A 15,632-nucleotide genomic window follows, 5' to 3' on the forward strand; every position below is an offset into this window, starting at 1 on the left:
CCGGGGCAACAGGAGAGAGCGCTGGACTCTCGGACCGGGGCAACAGGAGAGAGCGCTGGGCTCTCGGACCGGGGCAACAGGAGAGCGCTGGGCTTTCGGACCAGGGCAACAGGAGGGAGGCAGCCAGCCAACCAGCCACTCCGAGAGCCCAGGAGAGAGCTGGGATCTCTGACCGGGGCAACAGGAGAAAGCACTGGGCTCTTGGACCGGGGCATCAGGAGAAAGCGCTGGGCTCTTGGACCGGGGCATCAGGAGAGAGCGCTGGACTCTCGGACCGGGGCAACAGGAGAGAGCGCTGGACTCTCGGACCGGGGCAACAGGAGAGAGCGCTGGACTCTCGGACCGGGGCAACAGGAGAGCGCGGGACTCTCGGACCGGGGCAACAGGAGAGCGCTGGACTCTCGGACCGGGGCAACAGGAGAGAGCGCTGGACTCTCGGACCGGGGCAACAGGAGAGAGCGCTGGACTCTCGGACCGGGGCAACAGGAGAGCGCCAGCCCGCTGGGCTCTCAGACCGGGGCAACAGGAGAAAGCGCTGGGCTCTCTGACCGGGGCAACAGGAGAAAGCGCTAGGCTCTCGGACCAGGGCAACAGGAGGGCGCTGGACTCTCGGACCGGGGCAAAAGGAGGGCGCTGGACTCTCGGACCGGGGCAACAGGAAAGAGCCAGCCAGCCAGACAGCTGGTCTGAGAGCCCAGCCGAACTGGGCTCTCGGACCGGGGCAACAGGAGAGAGCGCTGGACTCTCGGACCGGGGCAACAGGAGAGAGCGCTGGACTCTCGGACCGGGGCAAAAGGAGAGAGCGCTGGACTCTCGGACCGGGGCAACAGGAGAGCGCCAGCCAGCCAGACAGCTGGTCTGAGAGCCCAGCCGAACTGGGCTCTGACCGGGGCAACAGGAGAGAGAGCTGGGCTCTCGGACCGGGGCAACAGGAGAGCGCCTGACTCTCGGACCGGGGCAACAGGAGAGCGCTGGGCTTTTGGACCAGGGCAACAGGAGGGAGGCAGCCAGCCAACCAGCCACTCCGAGAGCCCAGGAGAGAGCTGGGCTCTCTGACCGGGGCAACAGGAGAGAGCGCTGGACTCTCGGACCGGAGCAACAGGAGAGAGCGCTGGACTCTCGGACCGGGGCAACAGGAGAGAGCGCTGGACTCTCGGACCGGGGCAACAGGAGAGAGCGCTGGACTCTCGGACCGGGGCAACAGGAGAGAGCGCTGGACTCTCAGACCGGGGCAACAGGAGAGAGCGCTGGACTCTCGGACCGGGGCAACAGGAGAGAGCGCTGGACTCTCGGACCGGGGCAACAGGAGAGAGCGCTGGACTCTCGGACCGGGGCAACAGGAGAGCGCTGGACTCTCGGACCGGGGCAACAGGAGAGCACCAGCCAGACAGCTGGTCTGAGAGCCCAGCCGAACTGGGCTCTGACCGGGGCAACAGGAGAGAGAGCTGGACTCTCGGACCGGGGCAACAGGAGAGAGCGCTGGGCTCTCGGACCGGGGCAACAGGAGAGAGCGTGCTGGGCTCTCTGACCGGGGCAAAAGGAGAGAGCGCTGGACTCTCGGACCGGGGCAACAGGAGAGAGCGCTGGACTCTCGGACCGGGGCAACAGGAGAGCGCTGGACTCTCGGACCGGGGCAACAGGAGAGCGCTGGACTCTCGGACCGGGGCAACAGGAGAGAGCCAGCCAGCCAGACAGCTGGTCTGAGAGCCCAGCTGAGCTGGGCTCTTTGACCGGGTCAACAGGACAGAGCTGGGCTTTCAGACCGGAACAACAGGAGGGAGGCAGCCAGCCAACCAGCCACTCCGAGAGCCCAGGAGAGCTGGGCTCTCTGACCGGGGCAACAGGAGAAAGCACTGGGCTCTCTGACCGGGGCAACAAGAGAGACCCAGCCAGCCGGCTGGCCAGCCGGCCAGTCCAAGAGCCCAGCTGAGCTGGGCTCTTTGACCGGGTCAACAGGAGAGAGCTGGGCTTTCAGACCGGGGCAACAGGAGGGAGCGAGCCAGCCAGCCGCCGGCCGGCCAACCAACCAGCCAGCCATCCAGCCAGCTGAGCTCTCTGACCGGGGCAACAGGAGTGAGCTGGGCTCTCTGACTGGGGCAACAGGAGAGAGCGCAGGACTCTCGGACCGGGGCAACAGGAGAGAGCGCTGGACTCTCGGACCGGGGCAACAGGAGAGAGCCAGCCAGACAGCTGGTCTGAGAGCCCAGCCGAACTGGGCTCTCGGACCGGGTCAACAGGAGAGAGCTGGGCTCTCGGACCGGGCCAAAAGGAGAGAGCGCTGGGCTCTCGGACCGGGGCAACAGGAGAGAGCGCTGGGCTCTCGGACCGGGGCAACAGGAGAGAGCGCTGGGCTCTCGGACCGGGGCAACAGGAGAGAGCCAGCCAGCCAGCCAGACAGCTGGTCTGAGAGCCCAGCCGAACTGGGCTCTCGGACCAGGTCAACAGGAGAGAGCGCTGGGCTCTCGGACCGGGGCAACAGGAGAGAGCGCTGGGCTCTCGGACCGGGGCAACAGGAGAGAGCGCTGGGCTCTCGGACCGGGGCAACAGGAGAGAGCGCTGGACTCTCGGACCGGGGCAACAGGAGAGAGCGCTGGACTCTCGGACCGGGGCAACAGGAGAGAGCGCTGGACTCTCGGACCGGGGCAACAGGAGAGAGCGCTGGACTCTCGGACCGGGGCAACAGGAGAGAGCGCTGGACTCTCGGACCGGGGCAACAGGAGAGAGCGCTGGACTCTCGGACCGGGGCAACAGGAGAGCGCTGGACTCTCGGACCGGGGCAACAGGAGAGCGCTGGACTCTCAGACCGGGGCAACAGGAGAGAGCCAGCCAGCCAGACAGCTGGTCTGAGAGCCCAGCCGAACTGGGCTCTGACCGGGTCAACAGGAGAGAGCTGGACTCTCGGACCGGGGCAACAGGAGAGAGCGCTGGACTCTCGGACCGGGGCAACAGGAGAGAGCGCTGGACTCTCGGACCGGGGCAACAGGAGAGAGCGCTGGACTCTCGGACCGGGGCAACAGGAGAGAGCGCTGGACTCTCGGACCGGGGCAACAGGAGGGAGCCAGCCAGCCGGCAAACCAACCAGCCAGCCAACCAGCCAGGCTCTCAGTCCTGGGCAACAGGAGAGCGCTGGGCTCTCAGAACAGGCCAACAGGAGGGAGGCAGCCGGCCGGCCAGCCAGCCAGCGAGTCTGAGAGCCCAGGAGAGAGCTGGGCTCTTGGACCGGGCCAACAGAAGGGAGCTGGGCTCTCTGACCAGGGCGACAGGAGAGAGCCAGCCAGCCGGCCGGCCAACCAACCAGCCAGCCGGCTGGGCTCTCAGTCCGGGGCAACAGGAGAGAGCTGGGCTCTCAGACCGGGGCAACAGGAGGGAGGCAGCCAGCCACTCGGTCAGCCAGCCAACCAGCCAGCTGGCCAGTCTGAGAGCCCAGGAGAGAGCTGGGCTCTTTGACCGGGGCAACAAGAGAGAGCCGGCCAGCCAGCCGGCTGGTCTGAGAGCCCAGCTGAGCTGGGCTCTTTGACCGGGTCAACAGGAGAGAGCTGGGCTTTCAGACCGGGGCAACAGGAGAGAGCCAGCCACCAGGCCAACCAACCAGCCATCCATCCAGCCAGCTGGGCTCTCAGTCCTGGGCAACAGGAGTGCGCTGGGCTCTCAGACCGGGGCAACAGGAGGAAGCCAGCCAGCCAGCTGGTGAGCCACCGGCTGGCCAACCAACCAGTCGGCTGGGCTCTCAGACCAGGGCAACTGGAGAAAGCACTGGGCTCTCTGACCGGGGCAACAGGAGAGACCCAGCCAGCCGGCTGGCCAGCCGGCCAGTCCAAGAGCGCAGCTGAGCTGGGCTCTTTGACCGGGTCAACAGGAGAGAGCTGGGCTTTCAGACCGGGGCAACAGGAGGGAGCCAGCCAGCCGGCGAGCCACCGGCCGGCCAACCAACCACCCAGCCAGCCATCCAGCCAGCTGGGCTCTGACTGGGGCAACAGGAGAGAGCCAGCCAGCCGGCCAACCAGCCAGGCAGCTGGGCTCTCAGTCCTGGGCAACAGGAGAGCGCTGGACTCTCAGACCGGTGCAACAGGAGGAAGCCAGCCAGCCAGCTGGTGAGCCACCGGCTGGCCAACCAACCAGTCGGCTGGGCTCTCAGACCAGGGCAACTGGAGAGCACTGGGCTCTAAGACCGGAGCAACAGGAGGGAGGCAGCCAGCCGGCCAGCCAGCCAACCAGCCACTCCGAGAGCCCAGGAGAGAGCTGGGCTCTCTGACCGGGGCAACAGGAGGGAGGCAGCCAGCCGGCCAGCCAGCGAACCAGCCACTCCGAGAGCCCAGGAGAGAGCTGGGCTCTCTGACCGGGGCAACAGGAGAAAGCACTGGGCTTTCAGACCGGGGCAACAGGAGAAAGCACTGGGCTCTCTGACCGGGGCAACAGGAGAAAGCACTGGGCTTTCAGACCGGGGCAACAGGAGAAAGCACTGGGCTCTCTGACCGGGGCAACAGGAGAGACCCAGCCAGCCGGCTGGCCAGCCGGCCAGTCCAAGAGCCCAGCTGAGCTGGGCTCTTTGACCGGGTCAGAAGGAGAGAGCTGGGCTTTCAGACCGGGGCAACAGGAGGGAGCGAGCCAGCCAGCCACCGGCCGGCCAACCAACCAGCCAGCCAGCCATCCAGCCAGCTGAGCTCTCTGACCGGGGCAACAGGAGTGAGCTGGGCTCTCTGACCGGGGCAACAGGAGAGAGCCAGCCAGCCATGCGGCTGGGCTCTCAGACCGGGGCAACAGGAGAGAGCCAGCCAGACAGCCGGTCTGAGAGCCCAGCCGAGCTGGGCTCTTTGACCGGGGCAAAAGGAGATAGCTGGGCTTTCAGACCGGGGCAACAGGAGGGAGCCAGCCAGCTGGTGAGCCACCGGCCGGCCAACCAACCAGTCAGCTGGGCTCTCAGAACGGGGCAACAGGAGGGAGGCAGCCAGCCAGCCAGCCAACCAGGCAGCTGGCCAGTCTGAGAGCTCCGGAGAGAGCTGGGCTCTTTGACCGGCGCAACAGGAGAAAGCACTGGGCTCTCTGACCGGGGCAACAGGAGAAAGAACTGCGCTCTGACCGGGGCAACAGGAGAGAGCTGGGCTCTCTGACCGGGGCAACAGGAGCCAGCCAGCCCGCCGGCCAGCCAGCCGACCAGTCAGCCAGCCGACCAGTCAGCCAGCCAGCCGGTCTGAGAGCCCAGGAGAGAGCTGGGCTCTTTGACCGGGCCAACAGAAGGGAGCTGGGCTCTCTGACCAGGGCGACAGGAGAGAGCCAGCCAGCCGGCCGGCCAACCAACCAGCCAGCCGGCCGGGCTCTCAGTCCGGGGCAACAGGAGAGAGCTGGGCTCTCAGACCGGGGCAACAGGAGGGAGGCAGCCAGCCACTCGGTCAGCCAGCCAACCAGCCAGCTGGCCAGTCTGAGAGCCCAGGAGAGAGCTGGGCTCTTTGACCGGGGCAACAGGAGAATGCACAGGGCTCTCTGACCGGGGCAACAAGAGAGAGCCGGCCAGCCAGCCGGCTGGTCTGAGAGCCCAGCTGAGCTGGGCTCTTTGACCGGGTCAACAGGAGAGAGCTGGGCTTTCAGACCGGGGCAACAGGAGAGAGCCAGCCACCAGGCCAACCAACCAGCCATCCAGCCAGCCAGCTGGGCTCTCAGTCCTGGGCAACAGGAGTGCGCTGGGCTCTCAGACCGGGGCAACAGGAGGAAGCCAGCCAGCCAGCTGGTGAGCCACCGGCTGGCCAACCAACCAGTCGGCTGGGCTCTCAGACCAGGGCAACTGGAGAAAGCACTGGGCTCTCTGACCGGGGCAACAGGAGAGACCCAGCCAGCCGGCTGGCCAGCCGGCCAGTCCAAGAGCGCAGCTGAGCTGGGCTCTTTGACCGGGTCAACAGGAGAGAGCTGGGCTTTCAGACCGGGGCAACAGGAGGGAGCCAGCCAGCCGGCGAGCCACCGGCCGGCCAACCAACCAGCCAGCCAGCCATCCAGCCAGCTGGGCTCTCTGACTGGGGCAACAGGAGAGAGCCAGCCAGCCGGCCAACCAACCAGCCAGCCAACCAGCCAGGCAGCTGGGCTCTCAGTCCTGGGCAACAGGAGAGCGCTGGACTCTCAGACCGGTGCAACAGGAGGAAGCCAGCCAGCCAGCTGGTGAGCCACCGGCTGGCCAACCAACCAGTCGGCTGGGCTCTCAGACCAGGGCAACTGGAGAGCGCTGGGCTCTAAGACCGGAGCAACAGGAGGGAGGCAGCCAGCCGGCCAGCCAGCCAACCAGCCACTCCGAGAGCCCAGGAGAGAGCTGGGCTCTCTGACCGGGGCAACAGGAGGGAGGCAGCCAGCCGGCCAGCCAGCCAACCAGCCACTCCGAGAGCCCAGGAGAGAGCTGGGCTCTCTGACCGGGGCAACAGGAGAAAGCACTGGGCTTTCAGACCGGGGCAACAGGAGAAAGCACTGGGCTCTCTGACCGGGGCAACAGGAGAGACCCAGCCAGCCGGCTGGCCAGCCGGCCAGTCCAAGAGCCCAGCTGAGCTGGGCTCTTTGACCGGGTCAGAAGGAGAGAGCTGGGCTTTCAGACCGGGGCAACAGGAGGGAGCGAGCCAGCCAGCCACCGGCCGGCCAACCAACCAGCCAGCCATCCAGCCAGCTGAGCTCTCTGACCGGGGCAACAGGAGTGAGCTGGGCTCTCTGACCGGGGCAACAGGAGAGAGCCAGCCAGCCATGCGGCTGGGCTCTCAGACCGGGGCAACAGGAGAGAGCCAGCCAGACAGCCGGTCTGAGAGCCCAGCCGAGCTGGGCTCTTTGACCGGGGCAACAGGAGAGAGCCAGCCAGACAGCCGGTCTGAGAGCCCAGCCGAGCTCTTTGACCGGGGCAACAGGAGATAGCTGGGCTTTCAGACCGGGGCAACAGGAGGGAGCCAGCCAGCTGGTGAGCCACCGGCCGGCCAACCAACCAGTCAGCTGGGCTCTCAGAACGGGGCAACAGGAGGGAGGCAGCCAGCCAGCCAGCCAACCAGGCAGCTGGCCAGTCTGAGAGCTCCGGAGAGAGCTGGGCTCTTTGACCGGCGCAACAGGAGAAAGCACTGGGCTCTCTGACCGGGGCAACAGGAGAAAGAACTGCGCTCTGACCGGGGCAACAGGAGAGAGCCAGCCAGCCGGCTGGTCCGAGAGCCCAGCTGAGCTGGGCTCTTTGACCGGGTCAACAGGAGAGAGCTGGGCTCTCAGACCAGGTCAACAGGAGAGAGCTGGGCTCTCAGACCAGGGCAACAGGAGAGAGCTGGGCTCTCTGACCGGGGCAACAGGAGCCAGCCAGCCCGCCGGCCAGCCAGCCGACCAGTCAGCCAGCCGACCAGTCAGCCAGCCAGCCGGTCTGAGAGCCCAGCCGAGCTGGGCTCTTTGACCGGGGCAACAGGAGAAAGCTGGGCTTTCAGACCGGGGCAACAGGAGGGAGCCAGCCAGCCAGCGAGCCACCGGCCAGCCAACCAATCAGTCGGCTGGGCTCTCAGACCAGGGCAACAGGAGAGTGCTGGGCTCTCTGACCGGGGCAACAGGAGAGTGCTGGGCTCTCTGACCGGGGCAACAGGAGAGAGCTGGGCTCTCTGACCGGGGCAACAGGAGAGAGCTGGGCTCTCTGACCGGGGCAACAGGAGAGAGCTGGGCTCTCAGACCGGGGCAACAGGAGAGAGCTGGGCTCTCAGACCGGGGCAACAGGAGAGAGCTGGGCTCTCAGACCATGAAAACTCACATTCGGTAGCACTAAGGCAGGAATCCTAAATAACATCAACAAAATCCAGAATCAATACCAACAGTAATCCAACACCCAAAACAACCATTTACAAAACTACAATTATTTACCAGAGAATAATACAGGATACAACTAACGAACGGCTGTAATACTAATGTTGGTCAACGATAGTCCGATACTACTCGGGAACAGAGACTTAACTGGCTGTCATGGAGGAACAGAGTTCAGGATAGGGGGAAAGCCGGGCCAGTCCAGGTAAGTGAATCCTCTTGCAGGTGTTTGGACCAGCGATGGAGCAGCTGAGGCAGAGGTATGGCTACGAGGCGTCCAAGCTTTCCACTAGATTATAACCCACCTGGATGGTTATGGCGTCTCAGGTGGCGAGGTCTGGCTGACAGCAGGTGTTTCATCCAGGAGGCTGAAAGGTGGGAAGGAGGTAGGTAACCAGGCAGAGGATCCGGGAGCTGAAGCAGGCAGAAGTCGACACTAAACAAAGAAAACAGGATTACTGAGAGAACTGAAACGGAGGTGCACACATGAACTGAGCAGAGCACTTACTGTTCATTGCTCACAGTCCCACATCCACGACAGAGTGGCGTCTGATTATAAGCAGAGCGGGAGCAGCTTGATTGCATGACTTCCACCTGCACACAATCACCCAATCACCAACTCAGAACACCTGCTGCAGCCTTCTGCACCAATACACACCTGAGAGAGAGAGAGAGAGAGAGAGAGAGAGAGAGATAGAGAGAATAGAGCTGGAGGAGAGAGCACTGCCCTGACCACAGCCTCAGGCTGTATTCATGACAACTATGACATACACTACTGTCCAAAAGTTTAGGGTCACTTAGAAATGTCCTCATTTTTGAAAGAAAAGCATTTTTTTCAATGACGATAACATTAAATGAATCATAAATCCAGTGTAGACATTGTTAATGTGGTAAATGACAATTGTAGCTGGAAACGCTTGATTTTTCATGGAGTATCGCCATAGAGGTACAGAGGAACATTTCCAGCAACCATCACTCTCAGACTGGGGCAACAGGAGGGAACCACTCTCCTCTTGCCCCGGTCCGAGAGCCCAACGCTGTGCTCTCACACCGGGGAAACAGCAGAGCGCTGGTCTCAAACTACGAAAACACACGTTTGGTAGCACTAAGGCAGGAATCCTAAATAACGCCGAAAAAACCCAGAATCAATACTAACAGTAATCCAACACCCAAAACAACTATTTACAAAACTACAATTATTTACCAGAGAATAATACAGGATACAACTAACGAACGGCTGTAATACTAATGTTGGTCAACGATAGTCCGATACTACTCGGGAACAGAGACTTAACTGGCTGTCATGGAGGAACAGAGTTCAGGATAGGGGGAAAGCCGGGCCAGTCCAGCTAAGTGAATCCTCTTGCAGGTGTTTGGACCAGCAATGGAGCAGCTGAGGCAGAGGTATGGCTACGAGGCGTCCAAGCTTTCCACTAGATTATAACCCACCTGGATGGTTATGGCGTCTCAGGTGGCGAGGTCTGGCTGACAGCAGGTGTTTCATCCAGGAGGCTGAAAGGTGGGAAGGAGGTAGGTAACCAGGCAGAGGATCCGGGAGCTGAAGCAGGCAGAAGTCGACACTAAACAAAGAAAACAGGATTACTGAGAGAACTGAAACGGAGGTGCACACATGAACTGAGCAGAGCACTTACTGTTCATTGCTCACAGTCCCACATCCACGACAGAGTGGCGTCTGATTATAAGCAGAGCGGGAGCAGCTTGATTGCATGACTTCCACCTGCACACAATCACCCAATCACCAACTCAGAACACCTGCTGCAGCCTTCTGCACCAATACACACCTGAGAGAGAGAGGGAGAGAATAGAGCTAGAGGAGAGAGCACTGACCTGACCACAGCCTCAGGCTGTATTCATGACAACTATGACATACACTACTGTCCAAAAGTTTAGGGTCACTTAGAAATGTCCTCATTTTTGAAAGAAAAGCATTTTTTTCAATTACGATAACATTAAATGAATCAGAAATCCAGTCTAGACATTGTTAATGTGGTAAATGACTATTGTAGCTGGAAACGCTTGATTTTTCATGGAATATCTCCATAGAGGTACAGAGGAACATTTCCAGCAACCATCACTCCTGTGTTCTAATGCTACATTGTGTTAGCTAATTATGAATTGTCCAGGTGACCCCAAACTTTTGAACAGTACTATAGGTCAACTTTAAGTGATATAGAGCAGCTGTAAATAATATGGAGCAACTTTAACTCATGTACACTACTGTTCAAAAGTTTAGGGTCACTTAGAAATCTATCTATCTATCTATCTATCTATCTATCTATCTGTCTGTCTGTCTGTCTGTCTATCTGTCTATCTGTCTATCTATCTATCTATCTATCTATCGTCTATCTATCTATCTTTCTATCTATCTCTCTATCTATCTCTCTATCTATCTATCTATCTATCTATCTATCTATCTATCTATCTATCTATCGTCTATCTATCTATCTCTCTATCTATCTATCTATCTATCTATCTATCTATCTATCTATCTATCTATCTATCTATCTATCTATCTATCGTCTATCTATCTATCTATCTATCTATCTATCTATCTATCTATCTATCTATCTATCTATCTATCGTCTATCTATCTATCTATCTATCTATCTATCTATCTATCTATCTATCTCTCTATCTATCTCTCTATCTATCTCTCTATCTATCTATCTATCTATCTATCTATCTATCTATCGTCTATCTATCTATCTATCTATCTATCTATCTATCTATCTATCTATCTATCATGCATTGCGTTGAAGGAGGATGGTAGACGGATGGGAGAGCCAGTCGAGGACTGATGTTATTCCTTCAGATTTCTGATGGTTTTTTATATTGTTAAGATGTCTTTTATAGCATTAAGACATATTTTCTGCATAATAAACCTTTTTCTATTTGTGTAGCTTGCCGAAAATGGCAACAGACACGAGACAAATCCATGAATTATGGCACTAAAATGTTCAGATGTTCAAATTAAAAGTCATATTGATATGTTTAATGGAAGTGGAGTGTTGTATCGCAACACAAAGAAATAAAGTTATTTTAATTGATGGATTTTGAAAAATACAGTCAGTATAATATGAATGTAGCATAAAAAATGACAGTTGGTTCACTGTCATTGATCTGATATGTTTAAGTGGAGCGAAAGCAATGACTCAATTTATGGTGCTGAGACTCTTTGCAGAGGAGTTCCTGACGTAGTTCACTATGTAGTTGTCCCTAGATAGGGAGAAGGGAATGACACAAGGAATTCCACACAAGGTTAGTTTCAGTGACTTCAATCTGCATTTTAGTGGACAAAAGACCAGAACTCTGAACGGACGCTGTGAGAAGCCTGGATTGATGATGAGGAGGAGGTGAGCAGATGATGGTGGCTCAGGTGCAGGAGGAAGAGGCCACGCCCACCAACACAGAGAGACACACAGGGAATCATGGGAGATATGAGGGAGGAAGGGGGGAGACAGAAGCACGAGGTGAGGGCCGTGGCAGTTAATGGCTCCGCTGATGGCTGCTGTTAATGTCTTTGGGCTAATGGCCTCGGCCAGCACTGATGATAACCATGAACTAATAGCATGAATGACAGATCACCCGCTGCTTTCAGACTCCTGCTCTGTATAAAGAATAGATAGATAGTCTCAGGGGAACAATTAGGAAGTTAGTTCCTCTGAATATAGCAATAATCCCCGGAGGAGCCGTCTTCAGTGTGATTACATATAAAGATGAAGGTGATGTAACTGGGTAAAATGTACAGCCATGTGCAAGACAGAAAGATGCATTTTCACAAGAGTTTACAGCAGCAGTCAAGCAAAAGAGGCTTCATGAACAATAGATATGTAGAAACTAGGTTGTTTTAGTGACTCCAAAGGGGGAATTATAAACACAGTTATAGTAACAAGGTTTCCTTTAAATGTATGGTAAATTTTATGAGAAAATCTGCAAAACAAAATGCTAATGACCTCTATGTAAATATTAGTGGTTGGCTATAACTTTTCAGAAAGATACCACTAAAAAGAGACCAAATTAAACAATGAATGAAAATATGATGAATATATGAAGTTTATATTGGCGTCATACACTAATTTAAAGAATGTTATGCTCCTTTTTTGACATAGAAGTCACAAATTCTTAAGTACATCATGATTAATTAGCAAAGTCTGCTTCCACTGCATGTGTCTATGAAGATTCTCAGTCATCCAGGTGTTGCTGGAACTGAAGAAGTGGGAGATGAAACATCTTCAGGAACCAAAAAGTAAAGTGTGGTTGTCTTCTACTGCATTTATTAATACACCCACAAAGTTAAAACTGTATGTTTAAAGCTGATGTAGGCAGCATCTCTACAGCATATGCATGGTCTTTAAGGGTGAAAAAAATAGTCAAGCTAAAGGTTAAAATTCAGTTTCAGCCTGAAATTGAACTCAAAGTTTGCTCTCCTCAGTGAACGTCCTTAGTTTAACCCACCCGACCTCCACATTGTGCTCCCAGTCCGGACTTTGTTGCTCTTTACTGATCCCATTTGCTCTTGAAAAGACCTTTGATTGGCTAAAATCAGATTTTCTAAAGCCTGAAAACATAAGAGAAGAAGTCCAGTTTCCTCTCCCTGATGATGCCAAAATATTACCTCAGCTTTAAGAACCATTTATGTACTCATTAAATGTATTTTACTCAGTGTTATGTCATGACCATTTTCCATGCTCAGCCTCACCCCAACTGGTCGAGGTAGATGGTCGCCCTCCCTGAGCCTGGTTCTGTCTAAGCTTCTTTTTTTGGCTTTCTTGATTTGGTAATTTTTTTTTTTTTAAGTTGAACTGCTGGAAAGAGTTACCACTGAAAAAAAAACAAACATTTAGAGTGTGTTCTTCAAGTTTCCACATCACACTTGTGTAAGCCGCCTATGGGACCAAGACTGGCTTCTACACAAGTTCTGATTTCATGAATCCTGCAGGTACACGTCTTAAAGATGGATTTGAAAACAGCGTCTGAACATACGGAGCATCAGTCTGTACAGTGAAGGTCAAACATTAAACGGAAGTAAGAAGAGACGACGTTAACATTCATCAGCATTCTTAGAGTACAGTCACGTGTTCAGGATCTAGTTTAGATGATGTGTTCATCTTAAAGGCAGGTCTCTCTCTTTGTGTTTTGTTGTCTATTGTTGGTGGTAAATCCCAAACCGACAGTGGTAGGAATGTTAAGAATATAAGAAGAGATCTTAAGAGAAGCTGGAACCCTTTGTTCCTTCAGAGTCTGCAGGTCATCATCAGTGAATCTGACTGTGATTCTGCAAACTAAAGGTCCTGCACTGCATGTTCTAAACCAGGGGTGTCAAACTCATTCTAGTTCAGGTTCCACATTCATCCCAGTTTGACCTCAAGTGTTCTGGACCAGTAAAAGCACAGAATAATAACCTATAAATGACCACAACTCCGAATTTTTTCATTAGTTTTAGTTCACAAAAGTACATTCTGAAAATATTCACATTTAAGGAATTATCTTTTTACAAAACATCAAAAATAACCTGAAATTTCTTAAGAAAAATAGATTCAATTTCAACAACATTATGCCTCAGTCTATCATTGAGACATTACAACTTCCAGATCATAGAGGATCTATAAAGACACAAATCTGGAACTGAATGATATAGTATTTTACTTTATGATCAAAATGACAAAATCAGACAAAAAACAACAAAAAACAAGACAAAATATTACAAAAATAAGACAAAAGTCACACACGACAAAAGTGAGACACAAAATGACAAAAAAAGACAAACGACACAAAACAAAACAAAAAAAGAGACAAAAAATTAGACAAAAAGGTTACAAAGTGACAAAAAATGGATAAAAACGAGACAAGAAATTATACAAATGACACAAATGAGACAAAAATTACCAAAAAAAGAAACAAAGCGACAAAAAAGTAAACAACACAAGTGAGAATAAAAAACACAAAATAACAAAAAAGCAAAACACAAAATGACAAAAATAAGACAAAAAACACAAACGAGAAAAAAAGGAAACACAAAATGACAAAAACATCAGAGAAACGACAAAAGTTGGACAAAAAAAGACAAAAAAACAACAAAAACAAAACAAATTAAAGCTGCAAGCAGCGTTGGACGGGTCCTCGCATCCTTGCTGGTCGGCGAATCCATGCATGTCCACCAGGTGGCGCTGCCACCGAGAGTGCATGTCGGCCTGTGGATGTGATGAGGACTCTGATCACACGTGTAAAATTTCAGGCAGATTGGAGCATGTGCAGGCTACTTATAGACCATTTCCTGTCCATCCACCAGGTGGCGCTGCGACCGAGAGTCTATATTGGCCTATGGATGTGATCAGGGTTGGACTCTGATCACACATACAAAATTTCAGGCAGATCGGACCATGTACAGGCTAGTTATAGAGCATTTCCTTCCATCCAACAGGTGGCGCTATAACTCTGAATGTACATTTGTCTATGGATGTCTTCAAAGCTGGACTCTGATCACACCTGTTAAGTCTGAGACAGATTGGAGCATGTAGAGGATAGTTACACAGCAGTTGATATTTCATGGCGAAGCATCAAAGTTCAGGAGGCCGCCATGGCCACGCCCTCAGACTTTTGCGGAGCATTTTGATAACTTTTGATCACCCATGTGGAGTACATCCTGGACGAATTTCAGCTCTCTCTGTGTTACTGTGTTTGAGTTTATAGCTTTTGAAAATGTACAAAAATGACCCAAATTCGTCAAAAAGTATGACATATAATTCAAAATGGCCGACTTCCTGTTGGGTTTTGGCATGGGTGTCAATTACATTTTTGTGCATCTTGACGAGTTACATAAGCCTACCAAGTTTCAGATCTGTAGGTGACACATACGGCCTGTCGTAAATGTTTGAAAATTTCCAGGTGGCGCTATGGAGCCATTTTGCAACAATCATGTGCAATTTCTGTAAAATATCAAATATTTCAGTAGTCCTGATGTGTGTGGAAATTTTGGCGAGCATATGAGCGTTCCTGTCAAAAAGTATTTTGTCTGTCACGGCAACATTGCGTTGCCATGGCAACAGCGTTTTATGAATCGTCAAAATCTTCACACTGTGGCATCGTCAAGGTGTGACCACTCACCTGACCAATTTTCAGAATGATATGACAAAGTTTCTGGCAATGGCACGTGCAAATGTAATGACAATTTCTTCCTATTGCCAATAGGTGGCACTATGAGTATTTCTAAATTTATGAATGTGGATGTGTTCAGACCCAGACTGGTGTCCATCACACGAAGTTTGGTCCAGATCGGACCATTTCCAGCTGAGATATAAATAATTCAATTTTCATGGCGAGAAATCAAAATTCACCGTGCCGCCACGGACACGCCCTTTGATGACGAGTCACCATTTTCTCTGTGAGTCATCATCAATGTGTTCAGGCTTATGTCACCAAATTTGAAGTGAATATGATCAACCTGCTAAGAATAGTACATTAAAGTGTAAAAAAAAATGTCTATTTCCTGCTACCACAAGGTGGCGCTATGACTGTCAATGTATATAACCACATGGATGTTGTCAGGGCAGGACTCTGATCATACATGTAAAATTTCAGGCAGATTGGAGCATGTACAAGAGAGTTAGACACCACTTCCTGTTTCATGGCGAAGGATCAATAATTTTGGGGGTCGCCATGGCCACGCCCTTTGACTTTTGCGGAGCATTTTGATAGCTTTTCATCAGGGACGACTGTTGCATGTACTGGCCAAATTTGACATCTCTCGGACTTATCCCTGATGAGTTATTAATCTCAAAAAATATCACAGCTAATTCAAAATGGCCGACTTACTGTTGGGTTTAGGG

The 15,632-nt window shown here is 53.4% G+C and overlaps 1 long non-coding RNA gene across 1 annotated transcript; it reads right to left on the reverse strand.

Moving 5' to 3' along the window:
• Positions 1-7,076: 7,076 nt before the first annotated feature.
• LOC129347660 (uncharacterized) lies at positions 7,077-9,578 on the reverse strand. Its single transcript, XR_008599858.1, has 4 exons — positions 9,438-9,578; positions 9,235-9,365; positions 8,294-8,443; positions 7,077-8,221 (listed from the first exon to the last, which is right to left on the reverse strand). It is a non-coding gene; the product is annotated as an uncharacterized LOC129347660 (long non-coding RNA).
• Positions 9,579-15,632: the final 6,054 nt, after the last annotated feature.

This window comes from Amphiprion ocellaris, chromosome 19, assembly GCF_022539595.1.
Source record: "Amphiprion ocellaris isolate individual 3 ecotype Okinawa chromosome 19, ASM2253959v1, whole genome shotgun sequence".
In the NCBI taxonomy this organism is placed as follows: domain Eukaryota; kingdom Metazoa; phylum Chordata; class Actinopteri; family Pomacentridae; genus Amphiprion; species Amphiprion ocellaris.